A 23,147-nucleotide genomic window follows, 5' to 3' on the forward strand; every position below is an offset into this window, starting at 1 on the left:
CTTTTTCTTTCCCTATCTCTCATCTTTCTTCCAACTCTACCTGTTTCTTTCCTCCCTTTCTTTGCTCTTTGGTTACATCCTTCCTTCCTTGCTTGCTTCTTTCCTTCCTTCCTTCCTTCCTTCCTTCCCTATCTTTCGTTCCTTCTCTCCTTCCTTTCCTCTCTTTTTCCTTTCACTTTTTATTTCCTTCTCTCCTTCCTTGCTTCTCTATCTTTCTTTCTTTCCTTCTTTCCCTCCCTCCTTCTCTCCTTCCTTCCTTCCCTCTTTCCCTCCTTCTCTCGTTACTTCTTGACTATCCCTTCCATTTAATATTGTATTTATATCTTACATAGAAAGAAGGAAAGGAAGAAGGAAGGAAGGAGGGACAGGAAGGAAGGAAGGAAAAAGCAAGGGAGGGAGGGAAGGAAGGGAAGGAAGGAAAAGAAAGAAGGAAGGAGGAAGGAAGGAGGGAAAGAAAGCAGGAGGATGAAGAAAGGAGGGAGGGAAGGAAATGAAGGGGAAGGAAATGAAGAAAGGGAAAGATGGAGGAAAGGGAGAGAGGAAGGAAAAGAAGGAAAGGAAAAAGGAAGGAGGGACAGGAAGGAAGGGAAGGAGGGAAAGAATGAAAGGAAGGTGAAGGAAAGAAGAAAAGGAAATAAAAGAATGGGAGGAAAGAAGGGAGAACATACATTGGGTTGTTAGGGACATAGTGTCCAAATTTGGTGTCAATTGCCCCAGTGGTTTCTGAGTTCTGTGAATAGCAGAAACGAACATCACATTTTTATTTCTATAGATAGGTAATAGGTAAGCACATTTACATTGAAGGAGGTTAGAATAATGGTTGAATCAGAGTTGGGCAGTCTTATCTTAAATTACAGTTTTGTGTAAATACTCAAAAACATTTAACCTACTGATGATTATCAGTAGCAGCTACATTCCTCACCCTCGGCTTATACTCGAGTCAATACGTTTTTTCCAGTTTTTTGTGGTAAAATTAGGTCCCTCGGCTTATATTCAGGTTGGCTTATACTCGAGTATATACAGTAAGTGAATAATTTATTGTAAAAACATATAAAAAGCATATAAAAATCAGGAATAAGAAAAGAAGATATATAATCCAAAAAGGTTACCAACCAGTGATAACCAAAGTAATCCAAATGTCTCATAAAGTTCCAGAGATGACAAAGTCCAGGAACAGCTTGCAATCACAGGTACGGAAAAAGACCTCAAGCAAGAAGGTAACTAGTAAAAACTTGAACAGGAATACAAGAAGAGGAACATAGAAAACTTCCAGGATATTTAAATCCAAAGCCAAGGCTAAGAACCAGAGAATTCAGACTTAGCTTCTCACTCTAACTCTGTGTTGCCTGAACTGACCATAAGGTAAACAAAATAAAATGTATACAAAGTCATATAGAGATGGTATACCACTTGGGTTAAACTACATCAGATGAATAGTAAGCAAAGTAACCTCTGCTGGAGATGTGGCATGCACAAAGGAACATATTTTCATTATGGTAGGAATGCCCCCAGTTGAAGAGTTTTTGGAACAACATATTTACTGAAATAGGTAACAATATAGGACTAAACATCACCCCAGATGTGAGGTTAGCATTACTAATGGATTTGGAAATGGAAAAGAAATAATTGGTGATTATTTATTCACAGTGGCGAGACTTATAATTGCAAGGAATTGGAAAATAGTAACTAATCTCACGCTGGAAGCATGGTATGGGAAGCTATGGAATGTAGCCTTAAACAATACACTATCAATGGAAATGAGGGTGTTCGGGGGAAGCTAACAGATCAGAGTTTGATTCATACTGGGCGGTTTTTATTAAATTCTAGCTTGGGGTTCTGGCGCTGCCCGGGTAATTTGAGAAAGGCATTGTGCGGCAAGGTTGGTCTTTATCAGTTATTTATGTGGCTCGCAGTGCTCTCAGGAATTTAGTGAAGGTACTGCGAGTCCCATCGTCCATGGTCCATCATCTCCAAACAGCACCAGGATGTAGAGTGGGTCATGTGGGCTCTGTGTGCCAAGTTTGGTCTTGATCAGTCATTGAATGAGTGTCACAGAGGTCTCGGGAAGCGAGTGGAGGTACTTAAAGTCCCATCATCCATGGCCCATCCTCCTCGAAACTGCACCAGGATGTAGAGTGGGTCATGGGGGCTCTGTGTGCCAAGTTTGGTCTTAATCAGTCATTGGATGAGTGTCACAGAGGTCTCGGGAAGCGAGTGGAGGTACGTAAAGTCCCATCATCCATGGTCCATCCTCCTCAAAACTGCACCAGGATGTAGAGTGGGTCATGGGGGCTCTGTGTGCCAAGTTTGGTCTTTATCAGTCATTGGATAAGGGTTTCAGCGGTCTCAGGAAGTGAGTGGATGTACTGCAAGTCCCATCATCCATGGCCCATCCTCCTCCAAACAGCAGTAGGATGTAGAGTGGGTCTTGGGGGCTCTGTGTGCCAAGTTTGGTCTTTATCGGTCTTTGTTGGGGGGCACGGTAGTCTGTGGGAACAGAAGGGTGCAAAAGTACTACAAATCCCATCGTCCATTGTCCTTCCTCCCCCAATCCTCACCAAGACGTAAAGAGGGTCATGGGGGTTATGTGTGCCAAGTTTGGTCCAGGTCCGTCACCCGTGCTGGTCACAGTGGTCTGTGAAAGTGGCAGCCAATCAGAAAGCTGCCACATACACCGTCCTCCCTCCGCATACAAACACTGACTTTTATTATATACATAGATAGATGTTTTAGAGAGTGAAAAAGGAAAACAATACAACCTTATTGGTCAGGAATTTTGGATTTGACATTTGGTTAATGGTTGACTCATACATTTATGGCAAAGGAAAGGATACTTGTTCAGGCCTTGGTGGTGGGGTTCTGTGTTTGTAAAATGTTTGTTGTTTTGTGTTCTATTTACACTGTAAGTTGTTAATGTATGTAAATAAAAATTATATTAAAATAAAATAAATTTTAAAAAAGGTAAACAACTTATTATTTAATAGACACTCATGAAATCATTCTGTTTCCCATGAATTTTCTCCGCAACTTTCCGACATAATCTCTCTGAATGACACAATCTATTTTCTGCTCTGATTTGTAAATGAAGACTTTTGTTGATCTCCATAACTACAGGTGGTTTCTCCTGAGAACCCTCCTTAACACTCAGCTCTTCACTCGATTCCTTATCTACTGTTGCTACTTCTGACTCCCTTGAACACCCTTGAGGCCCGGCACTTTCCGAGCCAGTTTTCTCACAGAAACAACATTTCTCAGACTTGAATTTTTGTAACACAGGAAAAGTCACAATCCTCCCTAAATCATTAGCTAAACCATCAGCCTCAGGCTGATCTACAACACAGTTTGACACTAGCTTAACTGCCAAGGCTCAATGTTATGAGATCCTGCGAGCTCTGCTTTTACAAGGCCTTTCAGCTTCTTGTTACCTCCCTGAACTATTATTATTATTATTATTATTATTATTATTATTATTATTTCTTATTATATTTATTAATAACCTGTTTTATCTCCCCAAAGTGGCTTAGCATAAAAGCATGAGCATAGAATCATAGAATCAAAGAGTTGGAAGAGACCTCATGGGCCATCCAGTCCAACCCCCTGCCAAGAAGCAGGAATATTGCATTCAAATCACCCCTGACAGATGGCCATCCAGCCTCTGTTTAAAAGCTTCCAAAGAAGGAGCCTCCACCACACTCCAGGGCAGAGAGTTCCACTGCTGAACGGCTCTCACAGTCAGGAAGTTCTTCCTCATGTTTCTTGTAGTTTGAAGCCATTGTTCCACGTCCTAGTCTCCAGGGAAGCAGAAAACAAGCTTGTTCCCTCCTCCCTGTGGCTTCCTCTCACATATTTATACATGGCTATCATGTCTCCTCTCAGCCTTCTCTTCTTCAGGCTAAACATGCCCAGCTCCTTAAGCCGCTCCTCATAGGGCTTGTTCTCCAGACCCTTGATCATTTTAGCATACCATTTAAACTATACATTTATGCAAACATTAAAACAGAATTAAACACAAATAGCACTAGAAACATTCAAAGTTAAAATCCATCAAAACTATAACTTCCGGGACTCCATAGCACTGAGTCAAGGCAGCCAAAGCAGAGCCAAACTGCATTAATTCTACAGTGTGGATGCACCACTTGAGTTATGCACTTGTGACTGTTAAGTATGCATGTTCCCTATGTAGTGCCAAGTTGAAGGGAGGAAACATACCAAGGATTTGAATGTTTCATTATGTACTAGCCGTCCCCTGCCACGCTTTGCTGTGGCCCAGTCTGGTAATCTGGAAAATAAAGTAATAAGAAAGTGTTGGTTTCTAATATATGTAATTTCTTTATGCTTGTGAGTAAACAATATTTGATTACGTTTTCTTGCCCCGGTGAAGGGAGTTGGACCGGATGGCCTTAAGTATTTTCTATTGGTCATGGGGGTTCTGTGTGGAAAGTTTGTCCCAATTCTATCGTTGGTGGGGTTCAGAATGCTCTTTGATTGTAGGTGAACTATAAATCCCAGTAACTTCAAATCCCAAATGTCAAGGTCTATTTCCCCAAAACTCCATCTGTGTTCATATTTGGGCATATGGAATATTTGTGCCAAGTTTGGTCCAGATCCTTCATTGTTTGAGTCCACAGTGCTCTCTGGATGTAGGTGAACTACATCTCCCAAACCCTTCCAGTGTTTTCTGTTGGTCATGGGAGTCCTGTGTGCCAAGTTTGGTTGAATTCCATCATTGGTGGAGTTTGGAACGCTCTTTGATTATAGGTGAACTATAAATCCCAGCAACTACAACTCCCAAATGACAAAATCCATTTTTTTGAGTGAAGGACATACATTGGGTTCTTAGGTGTCTTGTGTCCAGTTGTTTTTGAGTTCTGTTAATCCCACAAACGAACATTGCATTTTTATTTATATAGATTTACTGTATCACTCTACCTGCATGGCTAAAATTCGATACTGATTTACTTTCTGACCCTTTTAATGCAGTCAGAACTTCTTCCCTCCCACCAGAATATTTACAAAGAAAGGTAATCTTTCATGGACCAGGTTGCCTTGAAAAAAGATCTCTTCCCTTCTCCATAAATGTTGGAGGCCTTCCTACTAATTAGGCTGCCTGGAGCAGAAATTATTACCAGGTTGCAGGACGAAAATATAAATATATGTCAAGGACTGCAAGCTTCCTCCTCAGTGAGATAACCCAGCAAAGTGGCAGGATATTAAATGATCTCTGTGCCCAGCGAAGATCTTTAGGGCCATACATTTTGCAAGGGAGCAACCCAGTTCAAAAGTCGCTAATTGGATTATTCTGGCATGGGGTCCTATCTTCGTCTCCTTTACTCTCATTAGGTCTCATTAGGAGCACATGCAAAACTCCCGTGCCGTTTTCTTCTGGGTCTGAACGGGATCCCATTCCAGCAAAGTCTCCATCAGCCTATAAGAAAAGTGGCCCCTATCGCACAATCCATTCCTCTTCTGTCTGGGTCTTGCTCCAGGGTTGATAACGGCGGCATTCTCTGCACCGGAGACTCCACTTTTAATTAGCTCCAGATGTGGCCTAATTGGGTTGTCTCCCCGTTGATCCATTGTCACTGACTCCAATGCCACCCTGAGCGGCTCTGCAAATCGATGCGGCCGAGCAAAGAGACCTAAAGATTAACTTCGAGCACCGATGTCCACTCCAGGTTTTAGTCCGAACTTGACACACTCTAAATACAACATGCGCTTTTAACAATGCAAAAAGGCAGCTCCTGTGTTTATTTTCTTCCATATTTTCAATTTTAAAAAACACAAAAATCTATATAAATAAAAATGTAATGTTCAACGTATTGTCGAAGGCTTTCATGGCTGGAATCACTAGGTTCTTGTGGGTTTTTTCGGACTATAGGGCCATATTCTAGAGGCATTTCTCCTGACGTTTCGCCTGCATCTATGGCAAGCATCCTCAGAGGTAGTGAGGTCTGTTGGAAATAGGACAATGGGTTTATATATATGTGGAATGGCTGGGGTGGGGCAAGGAGCTCTTCCCTGCTAGAGCTAGGTGTGAATGTTTCAGCTGATCACCTTCATTAGCATTTGAAGGCCTGCCTGAGCCTGGGAAAACCTTTTATTGAGAGGTGTTAAGATGTGCCTGGTTGTTTCCTCTCTGCTGTTTAGCTGTTGTAATTTTAGAGTTTTTTAATACTGGTAGCCAGATTTTGTTCATTTTCATGGTTTCTTTCTGTTGAAATTGTCCACATGCTTGTGGATTTCAATGGCTTCTCTGTGTAGTCTGACATGGTGGTTGTTGGTGTGGTCCAGCATTTCTGTGTTCTCAAATAATAAGCTGTGTCCAGGCTGGTTCATCAGGTGCTCTGCTATGGCTGACTTCTCTGGTTGAAGTAGTCTGCAGTGCCTTTCATGTTCCTTGATTCGTGTTTGGGCAATGCTGCGTTTGGTGGTCCCTCTGTAGACTTGTCCACAGCTGCATGGTACACGGTAGACTCCTGCAGAGGTGAGAGGATCCCTCTTGTCCTTTGCTGAACATAGCATTTGTTGGATTTTCTTGGTGGGTCTGTAGATTGTTTGTATGTTGTGTTTCCTCATCAGCTTCCCTATACGGTCAGTGGTTCCCTTGATGTAATGTTCGTTTGCAATTGGTGGGGTCGAGGGATAGGGCCTTCTCGGTGGTGGCCCCTCGACTCTGAAACTTGCTCCCCAAGGATAATAGACATGCCCCAACTCTGGCAGTCTTTAAGAGGAACCTGAAAACGTGGTTGTTCCAGTGTGCCTTCCCAGAATAAGGAAACCTAAGCAAAATGTCCCTAATCGTACTTTACTAATGATCTAGGATTGTTTGCTCGCCCCATTTCTCTCCAAATACCCATCCTAGTCATATGTCACCTTGTCATGCCCAGTATTTTAAAATTTTAATTATTACATTTGGTCCTGCCATAGGTTTTTAATGCGTCGTGATGTTATTGTTATTGTTTATTGTTTATTGCTCAGACATCAGAAGAGCTGCAAGACCAAGAACAAGCCACGAGAGTCAAGATGAAGATCCACCCAGAGGAAAAGTGTTCCTGCCATACATCAAGGGAACCACTGATTGCATAGGGAAGCTGATGAGGAAACACAACATACAAACAATCTACAAACCCACCAAGAAAATCCAACAAATGCTACGTTCAGCAAAGGACAAGAGGGATCCTCTCACCTCTGCAGGAGTCTACCGTGTACCATGCAGCTATGGACAAGTCTACATAGGGACCACCAAACGCAGTATTGCCCAAACACGAATCAAGGAACATGAAAGGCACTGCAGACTACTTCAACCAGAGAAGTCAGCCATAGCAGAGCACCTGATGAACCAGCCTGGACACAGCATATTATTTGAGAACACAGAAATGCTGGACCACACCAACAACCACCATGTCAGACTACACAGAGAAGCCATTGAAATCCACAAGCATGTGGACAGTTTCAACAGAAAGGAAGAGACCATGAAAATGAACAAAATCTGGCTACCAGTATTTAAAAACTCTAAAATTATAACAGCTAAACAACAGAGAGGAAAAAACCAGGCACAGATTAACACCTCCCAGCAACAGATTTTCCCAGACTCAGGCAGGCCTTCAAATGCTAATGAAGGTGATCGGCTAAACATTCACACCTAGCTCCAGCAGAGAAGAGCTCTTTGCCCCACCCCAGCCATTCCAAAGATATATAAACCAATTGTCCTAATTCCAACAGACCTCACTACCTCTGAGGATGCTTGCCATAGATGCAGGCGAAACGTCAGGAGAAATGCCTCTAGAACATCGCTCTATAGCCCGAAAAAACCCACAAGAACCTAGTGATTCCAGCCATGAAAGCCTTCGACAATACGTTTATTGCTTTGTTTATGAGTTTTTTATTGTCTGTTTTGCTGTGTTGTTTTATTGATGTAATCGGGCTCGGCCTCTTGTAAGCCGCACCGAGTCCTCCGGGAGATGGTAGCGGGGTATACATAAAGGTTTCAGAAAAGCACCCTTCAAAAGGTTTCTAGAAGGAAAGGCTATTTCAACATGGGGATTCCAAGACTGACTAATACAAAATCCTGATTTTCATCAAATAGTTTGACTTCCTTCTGAAGAAAGAAATGATGAGGAATCCTTTGTTGCTCTTTTGGTGTGACTTTCTTTTCCATGGTATATGTGTTATGGTGGAACTCCTGAAATGTGAATATTATGTGGATGTTTAGGTATTGTTTTCAAGAAAAGAAAAGGAAGGGAGAAAAAGGGGGAAAAAGAAAAGAGAAGGGAAAGAATTAAAATAAATAAATAAAAAGAAATATGTAATACTATGTGAACAAGCTGGAATGCTATACAATAGAAAAAAGTAGGGCTGGGCGGTTTCGTTTCGTTAATTCGTAATTCGTTAATAATTCGTTAATTTTTTCAATTACAAAACGATAACGAACCATTCTGGAGCAATTTTTTTAAAAAACGAATTTTTAAATAGTTTTGTAAATGCTTCGTATTTCGTTATTGTATTCGTTTCGTTATTGTTTTGAGGTCGTTTCGTTATTATTTCCGCATGTCTGGGCCAGTTTTATGGTTGTTTTTTGTTTAATTAGTGAAAAAAAATTATAATATCACACCAACAGTCAACAACAGAGGGAGAGGGAAGCTTCAGAAGTTTTTGGAGGTTTTTTAGCGTATTTCGCGGTCGCGTCCGCCATTAACGAATCGATTCGTTATTGTTTCGGAAATCGATTCGTTAATGTTTTGTAATTTTTTTCACATTTACGAAATTTCGTAAATATCGAACTTTTTAAAAGGAAAATTTTGTAATTATTTTAAATAACGAAACGCAAAAAACCCCAAAAAACAAATCGATTTTAGAAACAAATTTTTCCGTGGTTACCCAGGCCTAGAAAAAAGAGATCCCCGGAAAAGTTATATATGTTGGCATAATGCTAATGAAACATTTGATTATGGTTTTGGACATCCTTCAATTTACACAAATTGGGTTTTTGCAGTTGTCCATGCCTGTGTATGTAAAATAGTCAGAAAGCTTTAGTCATAAGAGAGTACTTTGTTGCCTTCTCCCATTCTTGTTTTCTTTTTTATTGATGTAATATCAAGATGTATTTGGACATACTCTGAAACCATCTTGATCATGAAGATACATTTCTTGCCTTGCAAGGAATCTCCCCCCCCCCCCAAATTAATTTTTTTTGCATATGATATGGGGGTGGGAGTAGCTAATGACACTATTGCTGCTAGCTAGATAGACTCAGTTCTAGTTTTATTTAGTACACTTGTATACCGCTAATATCTCAGCCTAAAACGGCGACTCATTGCGGTTTACAACATTTAAAAACAACAATATTCCAATTAAAAATATAAAACACATACATATACAATACACAGTATTGGGCCACCAATACAGACCAATGCATCTCTTAAATTAAAATCATAATCCAATTTCGTTGTCTGTGATTGCCAGTTTCATCGCATCGGATTAGCCGAATGCTTGCTCAAACATCCATGTCTTGAGTTTTTTCCGAAATACTATCAGCGAGGAGGCTGATCTTATCTCTATAGGGAGGGCATTCCAAAGCCGCGGGGCCACCACAGAAAAGGCCCTGTCTCTCGTTCCCGCCAGCCGCACCTGTGAAGCAGGCGGGATGGAGAGAAGGGCCTCTCCCGAAGATCTTAGGGTCCTGGTGGGCTGATAGGCCGAGATACGTTCGGATAGATATGTTGGGCCAGAACCGTTTAGGGCTTTAAAGGCCAATGCCAGCACTTTGAATTGGGCCCGGTAGCTAATCGGCAGCCAGTGGAGCTGGTACAGCAGAGGAGTTGTATGCTCCCTGCGCCCTGCTCCTGATAGTACCATGGCTGCCGCCCGTTGGACTAGTTGGAGCTTCCGAGCCGTCTTCAAAGGCAACCCCACGTAGAGAGCGTTGCAGTAATCAAGGCGGGATGTAACCAGAGCGTGGACTACCGTGGCCAAGTCAGACTTCCCAAGGTACGGTCGCAGTTGGCGCACGAGTCTTAACTGTGCGAATGCTCCCCTGGTCACCGCCGAAACCTGGGGATCCAGGCTCAGCGATGAGTCCAGGATCACACCCAAACTGCGAACCTGTGTCTTCAGGGGGAGTGCGACCCCGTCTAACACAGGCTGTAACCCTATACCCTGTTCGGCCCTGCGACTGACCAGGAGTACCTCTGTTAGGAATAGTTTGCATGGACTTTCCTTTGAAAGTGTCTTAAACTCAAGTGAATGGTATAATATGTTATACTTACTTTGTACAAGTTGCTGTCTACATACAGATCTAGACATGTTCCAGTATTTCCGAATGTATATTTTCTGATTATATATGAGATTATGTCAAATAATTAATTAAAAAATATTTAAGAAAAAAAGGTTTCTTCTTCTTCTTATTATTATTATTATTATTATTGATAATCTGGATTTTACGGCAGTGTCGAAGGGGCTGGAGAAGGACCATCCAAGCCTGCGAAGCTGCTGGAGACAGAGAAGCTGAAAGTGTTAAGTGTGTGCATCCGTGCGCCCATGTGTTTCTGATTAAAGTGCACAAGACTGACAACAGATCAGGGTATTAGGGATAATTGACCTCTCTTTCTCTCTCTCTAGAGGAAGGCGACAATCACAGGAGCTGGGAGGGAGTCCCAGAGGCTCCACCCGCAAAGCAGGGAATTACACACTGAATGCATTTCCAGAGGCAAATCTCCTAAAGGTGTATAAGCAAGAGGAGCCAACATGGCGTTTGGCAGAGGGGTCCAAATTTTTGTCAAAGAATTCAATGCAAATGAACTATTTTATGAAATTTGTGTTGCAAATGGCATAGTTTTCTGTTCTTCACGCAGAACATAAATAAACATTGTAAGTCTCTTTTAAGAGCGGAAACAGCAGGTTATTTATTTATTTATTTATTTACTTCATTTGTATACCGCCATTCTCAGCCCTAAGGCGACTCATAGCGGTTTACAACAAGCAAAACCAAGGCGAACAATCAAGGCAAAAATTCAATGCGGCATCAACAAGGTACTTAAAAACAGTTAACACAGAAACAAATTAAACAATTTAACAGTAATAAACATTCAGTGGCGTCTCATAACTAGAATCATGATCCAAACTCGTCAGTCGTAGTTCCATTTCCTGAAATTCATTGCACTGCTTATTCAAACGCCTGTTCAAATAACCAGGTTTTCACTTTCCTCCAGAATACCATCAATGAGGGGGCCAATCTGATGTCCGTGGGAAGGGCGTTCCACAGCCGAGGGGCCACCACCGAGAAGGCCCTGTCTCTCGTCCCCGCCAGCCGCGCCTGTGTTGCAGGCGGGATCGAGAGCAGGGCCTCCCCAGAAGATCTCAAAGTCCTAGTGGGTTCGTAGGTGGAGATGCGATCGGATAGGTAACTTGGGCCAGAACCATTTAGGGCTTTATAGGCCAAAGCCAGCACTTTGAATTGGGCCCGGTAGCAAATTGGTAGCCAATGGAGCTGGCGCAACAGAGGGGTTGTATGCTCCGTGTGCCGCCCCTGTTAGTATCATGTCTGCCACACGCTGGACCAATTGAAGCTCCTGAGCCGTCTTCAATGGCAACCCCACGTAGAGAGCGTTGCAGTAATCTAAACGGGATGTAACAAGAGCGTGGACTACCATGGCCAAGTCAGACTTCCCAAGGTACGGGCGCAGCTGGCGCACAAGCTTATAAATAATATCATCTATAATTTATCATTGTAAGTGCCTGTAGGTAAAGGTAAAGGTAAAGGTTTTCCCCTGACATGAAGTCCAGTCATGCCCGACTCTGGAATGTGGTGCTCATCTCCATTTCTAAGCCGAAGAGCCAGCATTGTCCGTAGACACCTCTAAGGTCACGTTGTTAACTGGTGCTCCTTACAGGGAGAGGTCAACCCTCCTGTTTAAGGAGCTCCACTGGCCGCCATTCATTTCCGGTCCCAATTCAAGGTGCAGGTGCTTACCTACAAAGCCCTAAACGGTTTGGGACCCGCCTACCTGCGTGACTGCATGACCATGTACGAACCCACACGATCTCTTCGTTCATCTGGAGAGGCCCTGCTTACAATCCCACCGGCATCACAAGCGCGATTGGTGGGGGTGAGGGATAGGGCTTTCTCGGTAGTGGCCCCTCGACTCTGGAACTCTCTCCCTAAGGACATCAGGCAGGCCCCGCCGCTAGCAATCTTTAGGAGGAGCTTGAAAACGTGGTTGTTCCAGTGTGCCTTTCCAGAATAAGGAAACTCCACTCATTATGTCCCAACGCACTTTATCAGAGATCCAGGATATCTGCATGCCCATCCCCCTCCAAACACCCCACCTTGTCATGCCCAGCACTTTTAATTCTAATTATTACATTTGGCCGGCCATTGTTTTTAATTGCATCATTGGGTGTTGTTAATGTTATTGCTTTGTTTTTTGAGTTATTGTGTTGTTGTTGTTGCTGCTGCTGTATTTTCTTGTTGTATTTGTTGTATAAGCCGTACCGAGTCCTTCGAGAGATGGTAGCAGGGTACAAATAAAGGATTATTATTATTATTATTATTATTATTATTATTATAAGGTCATGTGGCCAGCATGACTGCATGGAGTGCCATTACCTTCCCGCCGGAGCGGTACTGATTGATCTACTCACATTTGCATCTTTTTGAACTGCTAGGTTGGCAGAAGCTGACAACGGAAGTAGGCTTATTTTGGGATTTGGCTGATTCGTTATTGTATGTGTATCTATGGTTGTACCGAAATAAACACCACCTGAGCTCTGCGAGCGCAGCATTTTCCCGAATGAAGCAGAGAGTGTTTGAGGTCCAGGACATCCGTAGGGATACCAAGGTGCTTGTTTATAAAGCTATTGTCCTCCCAACCCTGCTATATGCCTGTGAGACATGGACTGTCTACAGACGTCACATGCAACTCCTGGAACGATTCCATCAGCACTGCCTCCGGAAAACCCTGCAAATCTGTTGGGAAGACAGGCGGACAAATGTCAGCATGCTGGAAGAAGCAAAGATCACCAGCATTGAAGCTATGGTCCTCCGCCATCAACTCCGCTGGACCGGCCACGTTGTCCAGATGCCCGACCACCGTCTCCCAAAGCAGTTGCTCTACTCCAAACTCAAGAACAGAAAACGGAATGTTGATGGACAGGAAAAGAGATTGAAAGTTGGGCTCAAAGCCAACCTTAAAAACTCCGGCATAGACACTGAGAACTGGGAAGCCCTGGCCCTTGACCACTCCAACTGGAGGTCAGCTGTGACCAGCAGTGCTGCAGAATTTGAAGAGGCACGAATTAAGGGCAAAAGGGAGAAGCGTGCCAAGAGGAAGGCGCGTCATGCCAACCCCGACCGAGACCGCCTTCCACCTGGAAACTAACACCCTCACTGTGGAAGAAGATGCAGAGCAAGAATAGGGCTCCACAGCTACATACGGACCCGCAAGAATACTGGAAGACAATCCTCCTCGGAAAACGAGGGATTGCCTAAGTAAGTAAGTAAACTTGAACTGGATTATCTGAATCAATGCTGCCATATCACTCAGTTCAAAGCAGATAGTCAAACTGTTGCTTTAAAAATGCTGTTTTGAGATTGCAATAATTCCCCTTTCTCCTGCTTCAGCAGTGGGAGAAAAAGACATGTCTATTGCCACCCTCTGGAGAGATTGGAAAGTGTTTTCTCTGTAAGCTGCCAAAGACATGCCAAGAAAAAGCTATCAGCAAAACTATGCTGTTATTCTTGGCGGCTGGAAGCAGGAGGGAACTAACGGAGCATGCTTCTTGTACTCACCGACCAAGATTATACAAGATCTGACACATTTTCAGCTTATTTTCCAGGTGCTGCAAAGTGCACAGCAACGGAAACCGAGCCAAAATGGAGCTATATCCTTCCAGATTCAATTCATCATACAGAATCTCTATTAAGCATGCAAGGTACCTTATGAAGTGTGCACCTAGACAGTAGAAATAACACAGTTCGATACCACTTTAATTGCCATGGCCCAATGCTATGGAATCCTTGGAGTTAAAGTTATCCAAGCTATCCCTGCCAAAGAGTGATAGCGTCTCAAAAAATCACAGCTGTCTTGATTCCATTGCATAAAGCCCTGAGAGTTAAAGTGGTGTCAAACTGCATTAATTCTACAGTGTAGATGCACCTAAATTCTCCCAGGACAGGTTCAGAGAAGCTAAAAGTTCATCGTTTTGGGACTCATCCATTGATGATTAATATCACAACGAACTGTGATATTAAATCATCAATTATGGAAAGGAAAGAGCATTAATCCTTCCGTTAGCACTGAAATACAAACCAAAGCAGTAAAACAAATGTAATATCGGTAAATAATGCAAGTTTAATTTAAAACTGGTAAGTGCAAAACTAAGCAAAACCACACCCTGAACTTTGAACGCAGTGTTTTCCCAACTGAATGACTTTTCAAAAACAATAGTCATTAGATCCCAGAAAACTGCAGCATGGAAATGTTACTTTTAGGAATATGATTCCCAGAATTACCAGTGATAACACTGTGTGAGCAAAACCCTGAAATTTTGTCCCAAAAAGTATTTGCTTATAAGTATCTTGCACCAAATCACAATGAGTATTGCTTATCAGAAAGGCTTGGCACCGGAAGCATTCAAATTTTTCATTTGGGAATATGTGTGCATATATATATAAATAAAAATGTAATGTTCGTTTGTGGGATTAACATAACTCAAAAACCACTGGAAAAATTGACACCAAATTTGAACACAATACACCTATCAGGCCACTGAAAAATACAGCGGAAGAAACTTAAAAAGCCAAAAAAACAAAACAAAAAATATTACAACGCATGTGCAAGACCACATATGTACACAAACACACATATATACACATATACACAAATACATACAGAAATATATATATATATATATATATATATATATATATATACACACACACACACACACACACACACAAAACACATACACAGAAAGAGGGAAGGAAGGAAGGAAGGAGAGAAAGAGGGAAAGAAAGAGGGAAAGGAGGAGAGAAGGAAATAAAAAAGTGAAGGAAAGAAGGAATGAGAGAGAGAAAGAGGAAGGGAAGGGAAGGGAAGGGAAGGGAAGGGAAGGGAAGGGAAGGGAAGGGAAGGGAAGGGAAGGGAAGGGAAGGGAAGGGAAGGGAAGGGAAGGGAAGGGAAGGGAAGGGAAGGGAGGAGACAAGAAAGGATGGAACCAAAGAGCAAAGGCAGCAAGAAAAGAAACAGGTAGAGAAGGAAGAAAGAAGAAGGGAAAGAAAAAGAGGGAAGGAAGGAGATAAAGAAAGGAGAGACGGAAGGAGGGAAGGTTGGCACAGCAACATGTGGCGGGTACAGCTAGGATAGATAGATAGATAGATAGATAGATAGATAGATAGATAGATGATAGATAGACAGACAGACACACATATATGCATACATCATGAGATATCTTGGCAATCGCTTCTGGTCACTTCTGATGTGAGAGACAAAGACGTTGCCCAGGGGATGCCCAGATGTGTTGCAATCCTTCAATCATGGCCCCCAGTGACATCACTATCCCATCTCCTGTTCGGTTACAAGCCAGCATGCCAGCACCTTAAATCAAGAAAAAAAAATTAAGATCTACGGAGATATTTGCAGGAACACCTCAGCAAGCAAGAGTCCAAAAGTGGCAGGATAAAACCCAGAACCTCAAGCCATGGCTGGGACCAGATGAAAGATTCCCCCCCCCCCCCCGGCCCCGGGCACACAGAAGACTGGATGACTTGGAAGGCACTGAACAGACTGGCGTGGTACAGAGCCAACCTTAAGGAATGAGGCCACAAGGTGGAGTCCACAACATGCGAGTGTGGAGAAGTGTGCCATCCGCCCAGACGATATAAAAAATAAAACTGCGACGTGCTTCTCTCTATGCCTGAGCAAACTGCAAGTGTCTATCTTAAGAAGCTTGAGATACTCAGCAATTGAGTCTATCACTGGTTTAAAACATCAAAAAAGGATATTTATTTATACAAAGTCCTTGAAGACTTGGCACAGTTCATCAAAGTTGCAAACAAACAGTCAATAGATGAAGCTACAAAAATATTCTTTCTTTTCTTTAGTTACAGAGGTAACCTTTTCTCCAGATGGCAGATAAGATCCTGGAATCTTTACACGCTAACCTTAAGCAGGTTTTTCCCCCTATCTATAACTTAAGGCTAGTTCTGGAAACAAAGCAGTGAAGACTCTCTCTCTCTAACTATATAACTCAATCTTCTCAATTAAGCTTATCTATCTATGATATCTCACTTTAGCTCAATACACAATATACTATCTATATTACCTCAATATAGCTTAATCATAGAATCATAGAATCAAAGAGTTGGAAGGGACCTCATGGGCCATCCAGTCCAACCCCCTGCCAAGAAGCAGGAATATTGCATTCAAATCACCCCTGAAAGATGGCCATCCAGCCTCTGTTTAAAAGCTTCCAAAGAAGGAGCCTCCACCACACTCCGGGGCAGAGAGTTCCACTGCTGAACGGCTCTCACAGTCAGGAAGTTCTTCCTCATGTTCAGATGGAATCTCCTCTCTTGTAGTTTGAAGCCATTGTTTCATGTCCTAGTCTCCAGGGAAGCAGAAAACAAGCTTGCTCCCTCCTCCCTGTGGCTTCCTCTCACATATTTATACATGGCTATCATATCTCCTCTCAGCCTTCTCTTCTTCAGGCTAAACATGCCCAGCTCCTTTAGCCGCTCCTCATAGGGCTTGTTCTCCAGACCCTTGATCATTTTAGTCTCCCTCCTCTGGACACACTCCAGCTTGTCAATATCTCTCTTGAATTGTGGTGCCCAGAAATGGACACAATATTCCAGGTGTGGTCTAACCAAAGCTGAATTGAGGGGTAGCATGACTTCCCTAGATCTAGACACTATGCTCCTATTGATGCAGGCCAAAATCCTATTGGCTTTTTTTGCCGCCACATCACTTTGTTGGCTCATGTTTAACTTGTTGCCCACGAGGACTCCAATATCTTTTTCACACGTACTGCTTTCGAGCCAGGTGTCCCCCATTCTATAATGTATAATATACTATCTATAGCTTAATATAGCTTACTCAATTTAGTTTTTGCAATGGTTTTCCCAGCGCTAACTGCCTAGCCATCAGCACGTCTGAAGTCTTTCCTCAAACTGAAAAGGCAGGGGAGAATCTAAAATGGAGATCTTTCCCTGGGAGAAAAGGCGGTCCCTAAACTCAAAGAGCTGCTCTCTAAGCCAATAGTTGCAAAGAGGCCTGCTAACTCTGATACTATCAACTTTTAAGACTCTTGCAAAGCTGCAACAGCCTTGGGAGAAAATGCAAGAGGAAGCAACCTTAAGCATCTATAAAATAAGGCAAATCAGGCTCCTGGGAGACGGAACAGAGAAGAGCAAACCACAGACCACCTATTACAATGCAGCCTGAGTCCAGCCACAAGCACAATGGAGGACCTTCTCATAGCGATATCAGAGGCACTCCAAGTGGCCAGCTACTGGTCAAAGGACATTTAGTATCATGACAAGTTTTTTAAACTTTGTGTTTTGTAAAATACATTACAACTTTACCCTCGGTTCACTTCTCATACGATAAAAAATAAAATCTTGGCGATGGGGCCCAGGACTAAACATCAAGCTTGTTTATGTTCATATACACCTAATAAGTTGAAGGCAATTTTATGCACAATATTTTAAATATTCCTCAGTTCTTGTGGGTTTTTTCGGGCTATATGGCCATGTTCTAGAGGCATTTCTCCTGACGTTTGGCCTGCATCTATGGCAAGCATCCTCAGAGGTGAGGTCCTTGGATGCTTGCCATAGATGCAGGCGAAACGTCAGGAGAAATGCCTCTAGAACATGGCCATATAGCCCGAAAAAACCCACAAGAACTGAGTGATTCCAGCCATGAAAGCCTTCGACAATACATTTTAAATATTATTTGTAACTATCATAGAATCATAGAATCAAAGAGTTGGAAGAGACCTCATGGGCCATCCAGTCCAACCCCCTGCCAAGAAGCAGGAATATTGCATTCAAATCACCCCTGACAGATGGCCATCCAGCCTCTGCTTAAAAGCTTCCAAAGAAGGACCCTCCACCACACTCCGGGGCAGAGAGTTCCACTGCTGAACGGCTCTCACAGCCAGGAAGTTCTTCCTAATGTTCAGATGGAATCTCCTCTCTTGTAGTTTGAAGCCATTGTTCCGCGTCCTAGTCTCCAAGGAAGCAGAAAACAAGCTTGCTCCCTCCTCCCTGTGGCTTCCTCTCACATATTTATACATGGCTATCATATCTCCTCTCAGCCTTCTCTTCTTCAGGCTAAACATGCCCAGTTCCCTAAGCCGCTCTTCATAGGGCTTGTTCTCCAGACCCTTGTCTGGAGCAAAGGATGTCATAATCTCAGCCCAACCATGTGGACAATTTTGGAGTAGTTTCCATTTTGGAATTCCAGATCAGAACCACTAGTGCTGGACGTTGTTTGTACTTGCAAATGTGACCACGAATGGGTCCATTTTAGAGACAGAGAGAGTGAAAAGGAAGGCACAGCGTGGCCTTCAATTGCCCTTTGCCTGTAAGGACTTATTCCTTTAAAAAGCATCAATCGAAAAACCCATCCAAAATTTGGCAAGCAAGCCAGCGATGACAGCCGCAGCATGCAGAAATTCAAGAGGACAGCGGGATTTACCTGCAAAGCTGTTGAAAAGTGTTTAACTATGGCTTAGAATGATGGATGCCTCTTGGTGGATTCTCCTTTGTTTCCGATGGCAAGAGCCCATTAGAACAATCCGTAAAATCCTGCAGAAGTTTTAGCAAATCGGGGATTTATTTTTGGACATGGGGGGAAGAACCAAAGTCAAAAGGATTGGAGTAATTTATGGGGCAGAGTGGCCACAATGGGAGATTGATATGTAGGGAGCCTGACCAAATGCCATTGGGAATGGGTTTTGATTCAATCCATGCCACAGGAGAGCTGGGTAACCTTTGCCCTTTGACCCCTGCAGGACCTTCGCTGCTCTGGCCAAAGGAACTACTGTCTGTCCTCTGATAACCCCGGCTCTGACATGGCTCAGCTGGATCCAATTCCATCCAGGGGTGTTTATGGAGAAAGATGCTACAAATCCAAGGCAGATGGGGGTCTGATATTCTGATGGCATTTTGCAGATTTCATGGGCTTTGTTTACCCTGTTTTTCAATTTGCTGGGTTTCTCCAAAGCTTTGAGTACACAGAAATGATAGAAAATTGGTGGGATGGTGAATTGGCTTGAGTCTGAAGGTACTTACATACTTACTTACTTACTTACTTAGGCGATCCCACGTTGGCCGAGTAGGATAGTCTTCCAGGATCAGTGTTCTGGTGGGTCCGTTGGTGTCTGACACATTCCAGCTTGTCAATATCTCTCTTCAATTGTGGTGCCCAGAATTGGTTAAAGTATTCCAGGTGTGGTCTAACCAAGGCGGAATAGAGGGGTAGCTCGTATTGTTGCAGGCCAAAATCCCATTGGCTTTTTTTGCCGCCACATCACATTGTTGGCTCATGTTTAACTTGTTGTCCACGAGGACTCCAAGATCTTTTTCACACATACTGCTCTCAAGCCAGGCATTGTCCCTCATTCTGTAGCTTTGCATTTTGTTTTTTTCTGCCAAAGTGGAGTATCTTACATTTGTCCCTGTTGAACTTCTTTTTGTTAGTTTTGGCCCATCTCTCTAATCTGTCAAGATCGTTTTGAATCCTTTTGATATGATGACAGTCACAGTATAGGAGGACGTGCCTGGCAGTTTCTACTTTCTCCATGCATGGTGTGCCTGCAAACCTACCTTGCAATAATGCTGATTAAATCTTCCAAGGGTGAAGGATCTCCTAAATCTGGGAATATCTAAGATAAATAACTCGCTGAGGTGATCAGCATCATGCTGTATTTAATACCTGAGTATCTTCCCATTTCTTCCAGGTGCTCTTACAGTTCTGCATCCCAGATATAGTGTTTGGTTTGGTCCTATGGAGTCTTTAGAAGAGGGTGGTCTCTCTCCCTTCTTCACAGGGTCAGGTTTGAGGTCGCTGAGAGGGCCGCTTTGGAGGGGAGAGCGCTTGCCTTTTCTGCCTTGGCTGTCACACCTTCTGGGGGAGATAATCCGAAACAGAAGACATCTGGGCCGGAGGGCTGCCAGTTCTCCAGCTCTTCGGAGTGCAGATTTGTCATCCTGACAGATGGGCATGTTCCAGATAAGATGCGGAGAACACTTTGTCAAAGGAGCAGGCTCTGCGTGTGGGTGGGAGCATGCGCATGCATCCAAAACATTCCCCCAAAAACAGGGCTCACAGGGGGGAAACAAAGGCAAAACCTTCATCAGCTTGACTTCTGAAAAGTTTGCAGACAACACCAAATTGGGAGGGAGAGCCAATACTCCAGAGGACAGGAGCAGGATTCAAAACTATCTTGACAGATTAGAGAGATGATGGGCCAAAACGAACAAAATGAAGTTCAACAGGGACAAATGCAAGAGACTCCACTTAAGCAGAAAAAACTAAATGCAAAGATACGGAATGGGGGGCAATGCCTGGCTCGAGAGCAGTATGTGTGAAAAAGATTTTGGACTCCTCATGAACAACAAGTTTAAGATGAGCCAACAATGTGATGTGGCGGCAAAAAAAGCCAATGGGATTTTGGCCTGCATCAATAGCAGCCTAGTGTCTAGATCTAGGGAAGTCATGCTACCCATGCTCTATTCCATTTTGGTTAGATCACACCTGGAATATTGCGTCCAATTCTGGGCACCACAATTCAAGAGAGATATTGACAAGCTGGAATGTGTCCAGAGGAAGGCGACTAAAATGATCAAGGGTCTGGAGAACAAGCCCTATGAGGAGCAGCTTAAAGAGCTGGGCATGTTTAGCCTGAAGAAGAGAAGGCTGAGAGGAGATATGATAGCCATGTATAAATATGTGAGAGGAAGCCAGAGGGAGGAGGGAGCAAGCTTGTTTTCTGCTTCCCTGGAGACTAGGATGCAATGGAACAATGGCTTCAAACTACAAGAAAGGAGATTCCATCTGAAATGAAGAACTTCCTGACTGTGAGAGCTGTTCAGCAGTGGAACTCTCTGCCCCAGAGTGTGGTGGAGGCTCTTTCTTTGGAAGCTTTTAAACAGAGGCAGGATGGTCAGCTGTCAGGGGTGATTTGAATGCAATATTCCTGCTTCTTGGCAGAGGGTTGGACTGGATGGCCCATGAGGTCCCTTCCAACTCTTTGATTCTAAGGGTATTGGGTTGTTTCTAGCTCCATATAGACCAACAGCAGAGGAGGGGAGCTGTGGTGGCACAATGGGTTAAACCTTTGTGCCAGCTGAACTGCTGACCTGAAGACCTGAAGATCGGCGGTTCGAATCCGTGAGACAGGGTGAGCTCCCATCTGTTAAACCCAGCTTCCCATGCAGGGACATGGGAATTCAAAACGATCTGAACAGATTAGAGAGATGATGGGCCAAAACTAACACAATGAAGTTGAAGAGGGTCAAATGAAAAGTACTCCATTGAGGCAGGAAAAAAAAGGAAAGGCAAAGAGACAGAATGGAGGACAACCCTCCCCCCAGCACCAACTGTCGCTCTCGGCCAGAGTGAAGAGAAAGGGGGCCAGGGGACAGTTCCACCTTGTCTCCTGTGCTATTCTAATAATATAATGTAATATAATATATTGTATATACATATAATATTTATAATATTATAATGTAATGCAATATAATAATAATAATATATTATATTATATTATAATTATATATTTATATTACATGTAATATTACTAAGAATATTACGATATAGTGGTATGGTGCAATATAGCAACATTTAATGCTGATATTGTACTATGCTAATAATATAATATATTGCATGTAATATATACCTTGTAAGCCGCTCTGAGTCCCCTTCAGGGTGAGAAGGGCGGCATATAAATGTCGCAAATAAATAAATAAATAAATAAATGCCTCGCTTGTGTGGGAAAGATCTTGGAGTCCTCATGGACAGGAAGGGGAACATGAGCCAGGAATGTCATGCAGCGGCTCAAAAAGCCAATGGCATCTTGACCTGCATCAATAGGAGTCTAGTGTCTAGATCCAGAGAAGTCATGCTCCCCGTCTATTCTATTCTGCCTTAGTCAGACCACGTTACCTGGAATCACACTATATCCAATTCTGGACACCGTAATTGACGTGACATGTTGACTCTAAGCTGGAATGTGTCCAGAGGAGGGCGACTAAAATGATAAAGGGTTTGGAGAACAAGCCCTATGAGGAGCGGCTGAAAGAGCTGGGCATGTTTAGCCTGAAGCAGAGAAGGCTGAAAGGAGACAAGATGAGGGCTGTGTATAAATATGTGAAGGGAAGTCATAGGAAGGAGGGAGCAGGCTTGTTTTCTCCTGCCCTGGAGACTATGATGCAATGGAGCAATGGCTTCAAACCACAGGAAAGGAAGGAGATTCCACCTGAACATGAGGAAGAACTTCCTGACTGTGATAGATGTTCAGCAGTGGAACTCTCTGCCTCAGAGTGTGGTGGAGGCTCCTTCTTTGGAGGCTTTTAAACAGAGGCCGGATAGTCGTCTGTTGGAGGTGCTTTGAATTTGATTTTCCTGCTTCCTGGCAGAATGGGGTTGGACTAGATGGCCCACCAGGTCGCTTCCAGCTCCAAGATTTGATGATTCTATTACATGAGAGAAGCCCCCCCCCCCACACAGAATGGTAACACATCTGGGCGTCTCCTTGGCAACATCCTTGCAGATGGCCAATTCTCTCACATCAGAAGCAACTTGCAGTACATTCCCAAGCCTCTTCTGACATTTTTTTTTAAAGCAGTAGTGGAAAAAGATGTCGATTGGGGTTGGAAACATCTACACTGCATCTACACTGTAGAATGAATGCAGCTAGATACTACTTGAACTTTCATGGCTCATTACTGTGTTACCATGGAAGGTGTAGTTTTGCAAGGTCTTCAGCCTTCAGCACCAAAGAGTGCCAATGCCTCAGAAAATGACAAATTTCATAGCATTGAGCCATGAAAGTTCAAGTGGTGTCAAAATGTATTCATTCTACAGTATAGATACAACTCAGGCTACTAGGACTAGATCTATACTGGCATATAATCCAAAGTA

Source organism: Anolis sagrei, chromosome 8 (genome assembly GCF_037176765.1).
Source record: "Anolis sagrei isolate rAnoSag1 chromosome 8, rAnoSag1.mat, whole genome shotgun sequence".
Lineage (NCBI taxonomy): Eukaryota > Metazoa > Chordata > Lepidosauria > Squamata > Dactyloidae > Anolis > Anolis sagrei.